Consider the following 10,668-nt stretch of genomic DNA (forward strand, 5'->3'; position numbering starts at 1 on the left):
GAAAGCGGAAAAAACGTTGAGATCTGGTTTGAGAACCCAATTGTTGAGAAAAGTCTCTCAATGAGACTCAGAGTTGCTGGAGTCAGTTAATGCAAATGTTTAATCTTGCAGCAAGTTCAAGAATGTGTGTGTGAATGGGTGTATGTGTGCGAACGTGTGTGAGTTTGTGTATGTGAGAGTTTAATGAACCTGTTATCCACAGGCAGGTCTTAACTAGTATGGCACAGGTCCAGCCTGTCTCATCTTTTTTGGAAGGTCCAGCGCTCGGCCGTAACCCTTCTGTCTGTTTGGACTCTCACATACATTCGGTTAATCATAGAAAAACGAGAACAAAACTTTTTAGCCCCTTAAATTCATAAAACAGACATGGTGCAGTTATTTCCATTCTAGAAAATAAGAGTAATCACCACCATTCCTATAAATTCTGGATATTCTAACAATCTGAATCTTTTTTAAATGTTCGATGAAGCCCTTTGCTGTTCTGTTTAGAGACTCAGCTGATCATAAACCAAGTTTTGCTCTTGAACCAAGCTTCTAAACTCTTCACCTTTTTCATTTCTCAGTTAGTATTCACTTTAAAACTGATTAAAAGAAAAATTAAATGAATGCCTATCAACAAATGTGGGATCTAAACTCTAGTGCTTTCTCTAAAATAATTTCCTTTCTCAATTCAGAAATGTGTGTGTGTAAGTCACAACATCCGTGACACCAAAACGGCTTTCTTTTCTCTCTTTTCTCTACACTCTGCACTGTGAGCACACACACCAAATCAGAAAGGCTTTTTTCTCTCTTTTCTACATTATGGACTGTGGGGACACAAAACCGCTCTCTCTCTTTTTTTTTTTGATTGTGTGCCAGGGCGTTGTCTCACGTATTAGATTATGCTTAAGATACGAATGAGCAGTCAGAACAAAGCCTCAATACGGTGTTCCCGTGTTGTTTGTGGCTGCCTTGTCTTTTGCACAGATTAAAAGACAAGGCAGCCATCGAATAGGGCCTGATTGTTCCTACTTGGTCAGCCGAGGAGCAAGGGGGGGGAGCAAGCGTCTCAACCAAGCAAAGCTCACCATGGGGAAGGTGGCTATGCCAACTAGCCTGATGCCCTGCTCCTGCAGTGATGGATAATCATACACTGGTTTCTCTTCATAATGTACAAGTCTTTCGCCTTTTGCTAAAGACTTCCGTGGAGAGCAGCACTAATGAGTTGTTTCTATTTTTGGCAGGCTTTAACTTTGCGGGTGAAGATCTTTCTGTCTGTGCAAAAGAAATCTTGTTACTGTGCAGAGTGACTTCTCTGAGTAGAGTCGCCTTACTTGTTGCGACTGTGCCGATGTTCGAAGCTGGAGTGCAAAGTTGTTGCTTGAATGGTGCTCGCTGGAGCGTGTGGTAGTGTAAAGTTATACCATTTAAAAGGGCTGAAGAGTGCTCAGTGCAGCGGGTGGGCGGAGGTGCAAAGTGACACTATGGCCATAAAAAGAACACCGCTACAAGTGCGCATTGTGCCAGGAAGGGCCCTCGGACGTGAACCAGTGGACAGATATCGCTTCTCGGCCTTTTGGCTAAGATCAAGTGTAGTATCTGTTCTTAGCAGTTTAATATGTGATATGTCTATGCAAGGACTACATATTAAATGGATTTTTATCAATAGGAGTTGAAAAAGGAGCTTGCTCCGTTCACTCCAAGCATCGACCCGGTACTGCAGTGCCGCTGGGAACGGTGCGCTCTCCTCTGCTCTTGTGAAAAAGCAAACAGCGGTGCAGGATGGAAGTTTCTTTTAATATGCTGAGAAAAGAGAGTGAATGCAAAGCAGACTTTAACACGGCTCTGGGAGCGAGCCGAGTGCGGGCTAACCAGGAGAATTGCTTGAAAGAAACGCGACACCGAATGAGCGGTCAGAACAAAGCCTCAATACGGTGTTCCTGTGGTGTTTTTATAAAATGCGGTGTAAAAAAAGGTGTGAATGCCCCATAGAAAACTAAAAGGTGGAGCGGAAGTGTTTGGCTGCAAGAAGGTGTGAATGTCCGACTATATTTGGTGAAAAGCAGGTGAAGCAAGGTCTGAATGCCCAACCTTTCATCATCAAAAGCGAGATCAGAGGTTTTTGGCTGCAAGAAGGCCATAGTTTGCCAAAAGCGGGTAAGGTGCGAATGATCGGCTAAATATCAACAAAAGTGGGGGCGGAGGTCTTCGGATGCAAGTGGGTGTGAATATCCCACCCTACAAGTATGGTGGAGAGGAAGCTGTGAATGGCCGACCATAGTTTGCAAAAAGCGGGTGAGAAAAGGTGCGAATGTCCAACCATACATGATCAAAACAGGGAGCGGAGGTGTTTGGCTGCGACAAGGTGTGAATGTCCACCCATAATTAATGAAAAGCGGGCAACAAGTAGGTTCGAATGCCCAACCATACATCATCAAAAGCACGAGTGGATGTGTTCGGCTACAAGAAGGTTTGTATGTCCGAGCATAGTTTGTAAAAAGCGGGTAAGAAAAGGTTCGAATGCCCGAACATACACCATCAAAAGAGGGAGCGGAGGTGTTCCGCTGTAAGACGGTGTGAATGTCCGACCATAGTTGGTAAAAAGTGGGTATGAAAAGGTTCGAATGCCCAAATTCGGCTGCAAAAAACTGTGTTCGGCTGCAAAAAGGTGTGAATGTTCGACTAAATTTTGTAAAAAGCGGGTAAGACAAGGTGCGAATGCCTGACAATGTATGATCAAAAGCGGGAGCGGAGGTGTTCAGCTGCAAGAAGGTCTAAATGTCCATTTTTAATTAATAGAAAACATGAAAGAAAATTTTCGAAAATCAATCCGCACATGATCATAAGTGGGAGAGGAGGTGTTCAGCTGCAAGAAGGTGTGAATGTCCTACCATAATTGCTGAAAAATGTGTTAGAAACGGTAAGAATGCCGGACCATACATCATCAAAAGCTAAAGAGGTGGTGTTCGGCTGCAAGTAGGTGTGAATGTCTGACTAAAGTTCAAATATATTAACAAAAGCGGGAGGAGAGGTCTTCGGATGAGTGGTCGAGAATTTCCAACCATAATCTATAAAATGCGGTGAAAAAAAAAGGTGTGATAGATACCTAAAAGGTGGAGCGGAAGTGTTCGGCTGCAAGAAGGTGTGAATGTTATATATATAGTTGGTGAAAAGCAGGAAAAGCAAGGTCTGAATTCCCAATCTTACATAATCAAAAGCGAGATCAGAGGTTTTTGGCGGCAAGAAAACGGGTAAGGTGTGAATGACCGACTAAATATCAACAAAAGTGGGGGCGGAGGTCTTCGGATGCAAGTGGGTGTGAATATCCCACCATACAAGTATGGTGGAGAGGAAGCTGTGAATGGCCGACCATAGTTTGCAAAAAGTGGGTGAGAAAAGGTGCGAATGTCCAACCATACATGATCAAAACAGGGAGCGGAGGTGTTTGGCTGCGACAAGGTGTGAATATCCACCCATAATTAATGAAAAGCGGGCAACAAGTAGGTTCGAATGCCCAACCATACATCAACAAAAGCAGGAGTGGATGTGTTTGGCTACAAGAAGGTTTGAATGTCCGAGCATAGTTTGTAAAAAGCGGGTAAGAAAAGGTGCGAATGCCTGAACATACACCATCAAAAGAGGGAGCGGAGGTGTTCCGCTGAAAGACGGTGTGAATGTCCGAACATAGTTGGTAAAAAGCGGGTAAGAAAAGGTTCGAATGCCCGAATATATACCATCAAAAGCGGAAGCGGAGGTGTTCGGCTGTAAGAAGTTGTGAACGTCCGACCAAAGTTTGTAAAAAGCAGTTAAGAAAAGGTTCGAATATCCAACCAAACATAATCAAAAGTGGGAGCAGAGCTGTTCGACTGCAAGTAGGTGTGAATGTCCACCCATAAATCCTGAAAAATGGGTAAGAAAAGGTGCGAATGCCCAACCATACATCATCAAAAGAAGAAGTGGATGTGTTCTGCTACAAGAAGGTTTGAATGTCCGACCATAGTTTGTAAAAAGTTGGTAAGAAAAAGTTCGAATGCCCGAACATACACCATCAAAAGAGGGAGCGGAGGTGTTCCGCTGTAAGATGCTGCGAATGTCCGACCATAGTTGGTAAAAAGCGGGTAAGAAAAGGTTACAAAACCCGACTGTACACAATCAATAGCGGAAGCGGAGTTGTTCGGCTACAAGAAGGTGTGAAAGTCCACCAATAATTACTGAAAAATGCGTAAGAAAAGGTGTGAATGCCCAACTATACATCATCAAAAGCAGAAGTGGATGTGTTCGGCCACAAGAACGTTTGAATGTCCGACCATAGTTTGTAAAAGGCAGGTAAGAAAAGGTTCGAATGCCTGTACATACACAATCAAAAGAGGGAGCGGAGGTGTTTCGCTGCAAGAAGGTGTGAATGTCCGAGCATAGTTTGTAAAAAGTGGGTAAGAAAAGGTTCGAATGCCAGAACATACACCATCAAAAGAGGGAGCGGAGGTGTTCCGCTGTAAGAAGGTGTGAATGTCCGACCATAGTTGGTAAAAAGCGGGTAAGAAAAGGTTCGAATGCCAAAATATACACCATCAAAAGCGGAAGCCGAGGTGTTCGGCTGCAAGTAGGTGTGAATGTCAGATCATAATTTGCAAAAAGCTGATGAGAAAGGTGTGAATGACCGACAATAATTGCTGAAAAATGTGTTAGAAAAGGTAAGAATGCCGGACCATTCATCATCAAAAGCGGAAGAAGAGGTGTTCGGCTGCAAGAAGCTGTGAATGTCCAGCCATAATTACTCAAAAACGGGTACGAAAAGGTAGTTTTGCCAGACCATAAATGATCAAAAAAGGGAGCGGAGGTTTTCCGCTGTAAGAAGGTGTGAATATCCGACCATAATTGGTAAAAAGCGGGTAAGAAAAGGTGCGAATGCCCGACAATGTATGATCAAAAGAGGGAACGGAGGTTTTCGGCTGCAAGAAGGTCTAAATGTCCAACCATAATTTGTAAAAACCGGGTAAGAAAAGGCTCGGAAGCCCAACTATACACCATCAAAAGCGGGAGCGGAGGTGTTCAGCTGCAAGAAGGTCTGAATGTCCATCAATAATTGCTAGAAAACATGAAAAAAAAAATTCGAATATCCAACCGCACATGATCATAAGTGGGAGAGGAGGTGTTCAGCTGCAAGAAGGTGTGAATGTCCACCCATAATTCCTCAAAAATGGGTAAAAAAAAAGGTGCGAATGCCCAACCATACATCATCAAAAGCAGGACTGGATGTGTTTTAGGCTACAAGAAGGTTTGAATGTCCGAGCATAGTTTGTAAAAAGCGGGTAAGAAAAGGTTCGAATGCCCGAACATACACCATCAAAAGAGGGAGCGGAGGTGTTCCGCCATAAGAAGGTGTGAATGTCCGACCGTAGTTGGTTAAAATACCCGACTGTACACAATCAATAGCGGGAGCGAATGTGTTCGGCTACAAGAAGGTGTGAATGGCCGACCATTTTTTGTAAATAGCGGGTAAGAAAAGGTGCGAATGCCCGACAATACACCATCAAAAGCGGGAGCAGAGGGGTTCAGCTGCAAGAAGGTCTGAATTTCCAACCATAATTTGTAAAAACCGGGGAAGAAAAGGCTCGAAAGCCCGACTATACACCATCAAAAGCGGGAGCAGAGGGGTTCAGCTGCAAGAAGCTCTGAATGTCCATCAATAATTGCTAGAAAACATGAAAGAAAATTTTCGAATATCCAACCGCACATGATCATAAGTGGGAGAGGAGGTGTTCAGCTGCAAGAAGGTGTGAATGTCCACCCATAATTCCTGAAAAATGGGTAAAAAAAGGTGCGAATGCCCAACCATACATCATCAAAAGCATGTGTGAATGTCAGATCATAATTTGCAAAAACCTGATTTGCAAAAAATAATTTGCAAAAACCTCTGCTCCCGCTTTTGATGGTGTATAGTCGGGCTTTCGAGGCTTTTCTTCAACGGTGTTTACAAATTATGGTTGGAAATTCAGACCTTGCAGCCGAACACCTCCGCTCCCTCTTTTGATCATACATTGTCGGGCATTCGCACCTTGTCTTACCCGCGTTTTACAAACCATGGTCGGACTTTCACACCTTCTTGTAGCTGAACAACTCCGCTCCCGCTATTGATTGTGTACAGTCGGGTATTTTAACCTTTTCTTACCCGCTTTTTACCAATTATGGTCGGACATTCACACCGTCTTACAGCGGAACACCTCCGCTCCCTCTTTTGATGGTGTATGTTCGGGCATTCGAACTTTTTCTTACCCACTTTTTACAAACTATGGTCGGACATTCAAACCTTCTTGTAGCAGAACACATCCACTTCTTCTTTTGATGATGTATGGTTGGGCATTCGCACCTTTTCTTACCCATTTTTCAGGAATTATGGCTGGACATTCACACCTACTTGCAGTCGAACAGCTCTGCTCCCACTTTTTATTATGTTTGGTTGGATATTCGAACCTTTTCTTAACTGCTTTTTACAAACTTTGGTCGGACGTTCACAACTTCTTACAGCCGAACACCTCCGCTTCCGCTTTTGATGGTATATAATCGGGCATTCGAACCTTTTCTTACCCGCTTTTTACCAACTATGGTCGGACATTCACACCGTCTTTCAGCGGAACACCTCCGCTCCCTCTTTTGATGGTGTATGTTCGGGCATTCGCACCTTTTCTTACCCGCTTTTTACAAACTATGGTCGTACATTCAAACCTTCTTGTAGCCGAAAACCTCCACTCCCTCTTTTGATCATACTTTGTCGGGCATTCGCACCTTTTCTTACCCGCTTTTTACAAACTATGCTCGGACATTCAAACCTTCTTGTAGCCAAACACATCCACTCCTGCTTTTGTTGATGTATGGTTGGGCATTCGAACCTACTTGTTGCCCGCTTTTCATTAATTATGGGTGGACATTCACACCTTGTCGCAGCCAAACACCTCCGCTCCCTGTTTTGATCATGTATGGTTGGACATTCGCACCTTTTCTCACCCGCTTTTTGCAAACTATGGTCGGCCATTCACAGCTTCCTCTCCACCATACTTGTATGGTGGGATATTCACACCCACTTGCATCCGAAGACCTCCGCCCCCACTTTTGTTGATATTTAGTCGATCATTCACACCTTACCCGTTTTCTTGCCGCCAAACACCTCTGATCTCGCTTTTGATGATGTAAGATTGGGCATTCAGACCTTGCTTTTCCTGCTTTTCACCAACTATATATATAACATTCACACCTTCTTGCAGCCGAACACTTCCGCTCCACCTTTTAGGTATCTATCACACCTTTTTTTTCACCGCATTTTATAGATTATGGTTGGAAATTCTCAACCACTCATCCGAAGACCTCTCCTCCCGCTTTTGTTAATATATTTGAACTTTACTCAGACATTCACACCTACTTGCAGCCGAACACCACCTCTCTAGCTTTTGATGATGTATATTCCGGCATTCTTACCGTTTCTAACACATTTTTCAGCAATTATGGTAGGACATTCACACCTTCTTGCAGCTGAACACCTCCTCTCCCACTTATGATCATGTGCGGATTGATTTTCGAAAATTTTCTTTCATGTTTTCTATTAATTAAAAATGGACATTTAGACCTTCTTGCAGCTGAACACCTCCGCTCCCGCTTTTGATCATAGATTGTCAGGCATTCGCACCTTGTCTTACCCGCTTTTTACAAAATTTAGTCGAACATTCACACCTTTTTGCAGCCGAATTTGGGCATTCGAACCTTTTCATACCCACTTTTTACCAACTATGGTCGGACATTCACACCGTCTTACAGCGGAACACCTCCGCTCCCTCTTTTGATGGTGTATGTTCGGGCATTCGAACCTTTTCTTACCCGCTTTTTACAAACTATGCTCGGACATTCAAACCTTCTTGTAGCCGAACACATCCACTCCTGCTTTTGATGATGTATGGTTGGGCATTCGAACCTACTTGTTGCCCGCTTTTCATTAATTATGGGTGGACATTCACACCTTGTCGCAGCCAAACACCTCCGCTCCCTGTTTTGATCATGTATGGTTGGACATTCGCACCTTTTCTCACCCGCTTTTTGCAAACTATGGTCGGCCATTCACAGCTTCCTCTCCACCATACTTGTATGGTGGGATATTCACACCCACTTGCATCCGAAGACCTCCGCCCCCACTTTTGTTGATATTTAGCCGATCATTCGCACCTTACCCGCTTTTGGCAAACTATGGCCTTCTTGCAGCCAAAAACCTCTGATCTCGCTTTTGATGATGTAAGGTTGGGCATTCAGACCTTGCTTCACCTGCTTTTCACCAAATATAGTCGGACATTCACACCTTCTTGCAGCCGAACACTTCCGCTCAACCTTTTAGTTTTCTATGGGGCATTCACACCTTTTTTTACACCGCATTTTATAAAAACACCACAGGAACACCGTATTGAGGCTTTGTTCTGACCGCTCATTCGGTGTCGCGTTTCTTTCAAGCAATTCTCCTGGTTAGCCCGCACTCGGCTCGCTCCCAGAGCCGTGTTAAAGTCTGCTTCGCATTCACTCTCTTTTCTCAGCAGATTAAAGAAACTTCCATCCTGCACCGCTGTTTGCTTTTTCACAAGAGCAGATGAGAGCGCACCGTTCCCAGCGGCACTGCAGTACCGGGTCGATGCTTGGAGTGAACGGAGCAAGCTCCTTTTTCAACTCCTATTGATAAAAATCCATTTAATATGTAGTCCTTGCATAGACATATAACATATTAAACTGATAAGTACAGATACTACACTTGATCTTAGCCAAAATGCCGAGAAGCGATAACTGTCCACTGGTTCACGTCCGAGGGCCCTTCCTGGCACAATGCGCACTTGTAGCGGTGTTCGTTTTATGGCCATAGTGTCACTTTGCACCTCCGCCCACCCGCTGCACTGAGCACTCTTCAGCCCTTTTAAATGGTATAACTTTACACTACCGCACGCTCCAGCGAGCACCATTCAAGCAACATCGGCACAGTCGCAACAAGTGAGGCGACTCTACTCAGAGAAGTCACTCTGCACAGTAACAAGATTTCTTTTGCACAGACAGAAAGAGCTTCACCCGCAAAGGTAAAGCCTGCCAAAAATAGAAACAATTCATTAGTGCTGCTCTACACGGAAGTCTTTAGTAAAAGGCGAAAGACTTGTACATTATGAAGAGAAACCAGTGTATGATTATCCATCACTGCGGGAGCAGGGCATCAGGCTAGTTGGCATAGCCACCTTCCCCATGGTGAGCTTTGCTTGGTTGAGACGCTTGCTCCCCCCCCTTGCTCCTCGGCTGACCAAGTAGGAACAATCGGGCCATATTCGATGGCTGCCTTGTCTTTTACTCTGTGCAAAAGACAAGGCAGCCACAAACAACACGGGAACACCGTGTTGAGGCTTTGATCTGACTGCTCATTCGGTGTCGCGTTTCTTTCAAGCAATTCTCCCAGTTAGCCCGCACTCGGCTCGCTCCCAGAACCGTGTTAAAGTCTGCTTCGCATTCACTTTCTTTTATCAGCAGATTAAAAGAAAGTTTCATCTTAGGCTCCCTGAAACTTCCATCCTGCACCGCTGTTTGCTTTTTCACAAGAGCAGAGGAGAGCGCACCGTTCCCAGCGGCACTGCAGTACCGGGTCGATGCTTGGAGTGAACGGAGCAAGCTCCTTTTTCAACTCCTATTGATACAAATCCATTTAATATGTAGTCTCGCATAGAGGACATATCAGACATTAAACTGATAAGAACAGATACTACACTTGATCTTAGCCAAAAGGCCGAGAAGCGATAACTGTCCACTGGTTCACGTCCGAGGGCCCTTCCTGGCACAATGCGCACTTGTAGCGGTGTTCTTTTTATGGCCATAGTGTCACTTTGCACCTCCGCCCACCCGCTGCACTGAGCACTCTTCAGCCCTTTTAAATGGTATAACTTTACACTACCACACGCTCCAGCGAGCACCATTCAAGCAACATCGGCACAGTCGCAACAAGTGAGGCGACTCTACTCAGAGAAGTCACTCTGCACAGTAACAAGATTTCTTTTGCACAGACAGAAAGGGCTTCATCCGCAAAGGTAAAGCCTGCCAAAAATAGAAACAACTCATTAGTGCTGCTCAACGTTGTACTTTGCAGTAAAAGAAAGAGCAAATCTAAAGTTTCAGGAATCCGAGAATAAGCTTACTTTCATGAGTTCTTCACGATTTCGGATTTTGCTATAAAATGAATTCCTTCACTCAAACTAAATTAAAACTGCTAAACCGCTAATCTGTTACATACAAGGCAGATGTCAAATTCACCGAAATAGGATCTAAGGGTATTTGGCCAATCGAGCTGTAGCAGCTTCGGTAAAAGAGTATAAGTTGAAGAGTTTGTCAATAAAGGTGTGCGCACACATAGTGAGTTGTAGGAAAATAGGCAGGGAGCAATGCCGGCTGGGGTATATGTTCTTGTATGTTGTCTGACTGTTTGATTTGAATGTGTTGTGTAAGTGTCCTGTTGAATGTTACATGTTTGGGCTTTGACACGCTTCACTGTGGTTGTTAACTGTGTGGTGTGTCCTGAAATGTTATATGTTTGGGCTGTGTGACATGCTTAATGCTTTTCAGTAGCAACCCACTTATTCATATATAGCAACTGACAACATAAGAAGTCCGGACATACTTTGATAGTAGTTGTAG

The 10,668-nt window shown here is 44.2% G+C and overlaps 5 non-coding genes across 5 annotated transcripts; 2 read left to right on the forward strand and 3 right to left on the reverse strand.

The window, feature by feature from the left end:
* Window positions 1-1,127: 1,127 nt before the first annotated feature.
* Window positions 1,128-1,241, forward strand: LOC140286952 (U5 spliceosomal RNA). The gene has a single exon (XR_011911352.1). It is a non-coding gene; the product is annotated as a U5 spliceosomal RNA (small nuclear RNA).
* Window positions 1,242-1,539: 298 nt separating this feature from the next.
* Window positions 1,540-1,727, forward strand: LOC140286957 (U2 spliceosomal RNA). The gene has a single exon (XR_011911357.1). It is a non-coding gene; the product is annotated as a U2 spliceosomal RNA (small nuclear RNA).
* Window positions 1,728-8,600: 6,873 nt separating this feature from the next.
* LOC140286945 (U2 spliceosomal RNA) lies at window positions 8,601-8,788 on the reverse strand. The gene has a single exon (XR_011911350.1). It is a non-coding gene; the product is annotated as a U2 spliceosomal RNA (small nuclear RNA).
* Window positions 8,789-9,063: 275 nt separating this feature from the next.
* On the reverse strand, window positions 9,064-9,177 carry LOC140286953 (U5 spliceosomal RNA). Its single transcript, XR_011911353.1, has one exon. It is a non-coding gene; the product is annotated as a U5 spliceosomal RNA (small nuclear RNA).
* A 411-nt stretch (window positions 9,178-9,588) lies between these two features.
* LOC140286955 (U2 spliceosomal RNA) lies at window positions 9,589-9,778 on the reverse strand. The gene has a single exon (XR_011911355.1). It is a non-coding gene; the product is annotated as a U2 spliceosomal RNA (small nuclear RNA).
* Between the last annotated feature and the right edge of the window lie 890 nt (window positions 9,779-10,668).

Source organism: Leuresthes tenuis, unplaced genomic scaffold (assembly GCF_036924035.1).
Source record: "Leuresthes tenuis unplaced genomic scaffold, fLeuTen1.0.hap1 SCAF_100, whole genome shotgun sequence".
Taxonomy (NCBI): domain Eukaryota; kingdom Metazoa; phylum Chordata; class Actinopteri; order Atheriniformes; family Atherinopsidae; genus Leuresthes; species Leuresthes tenuis.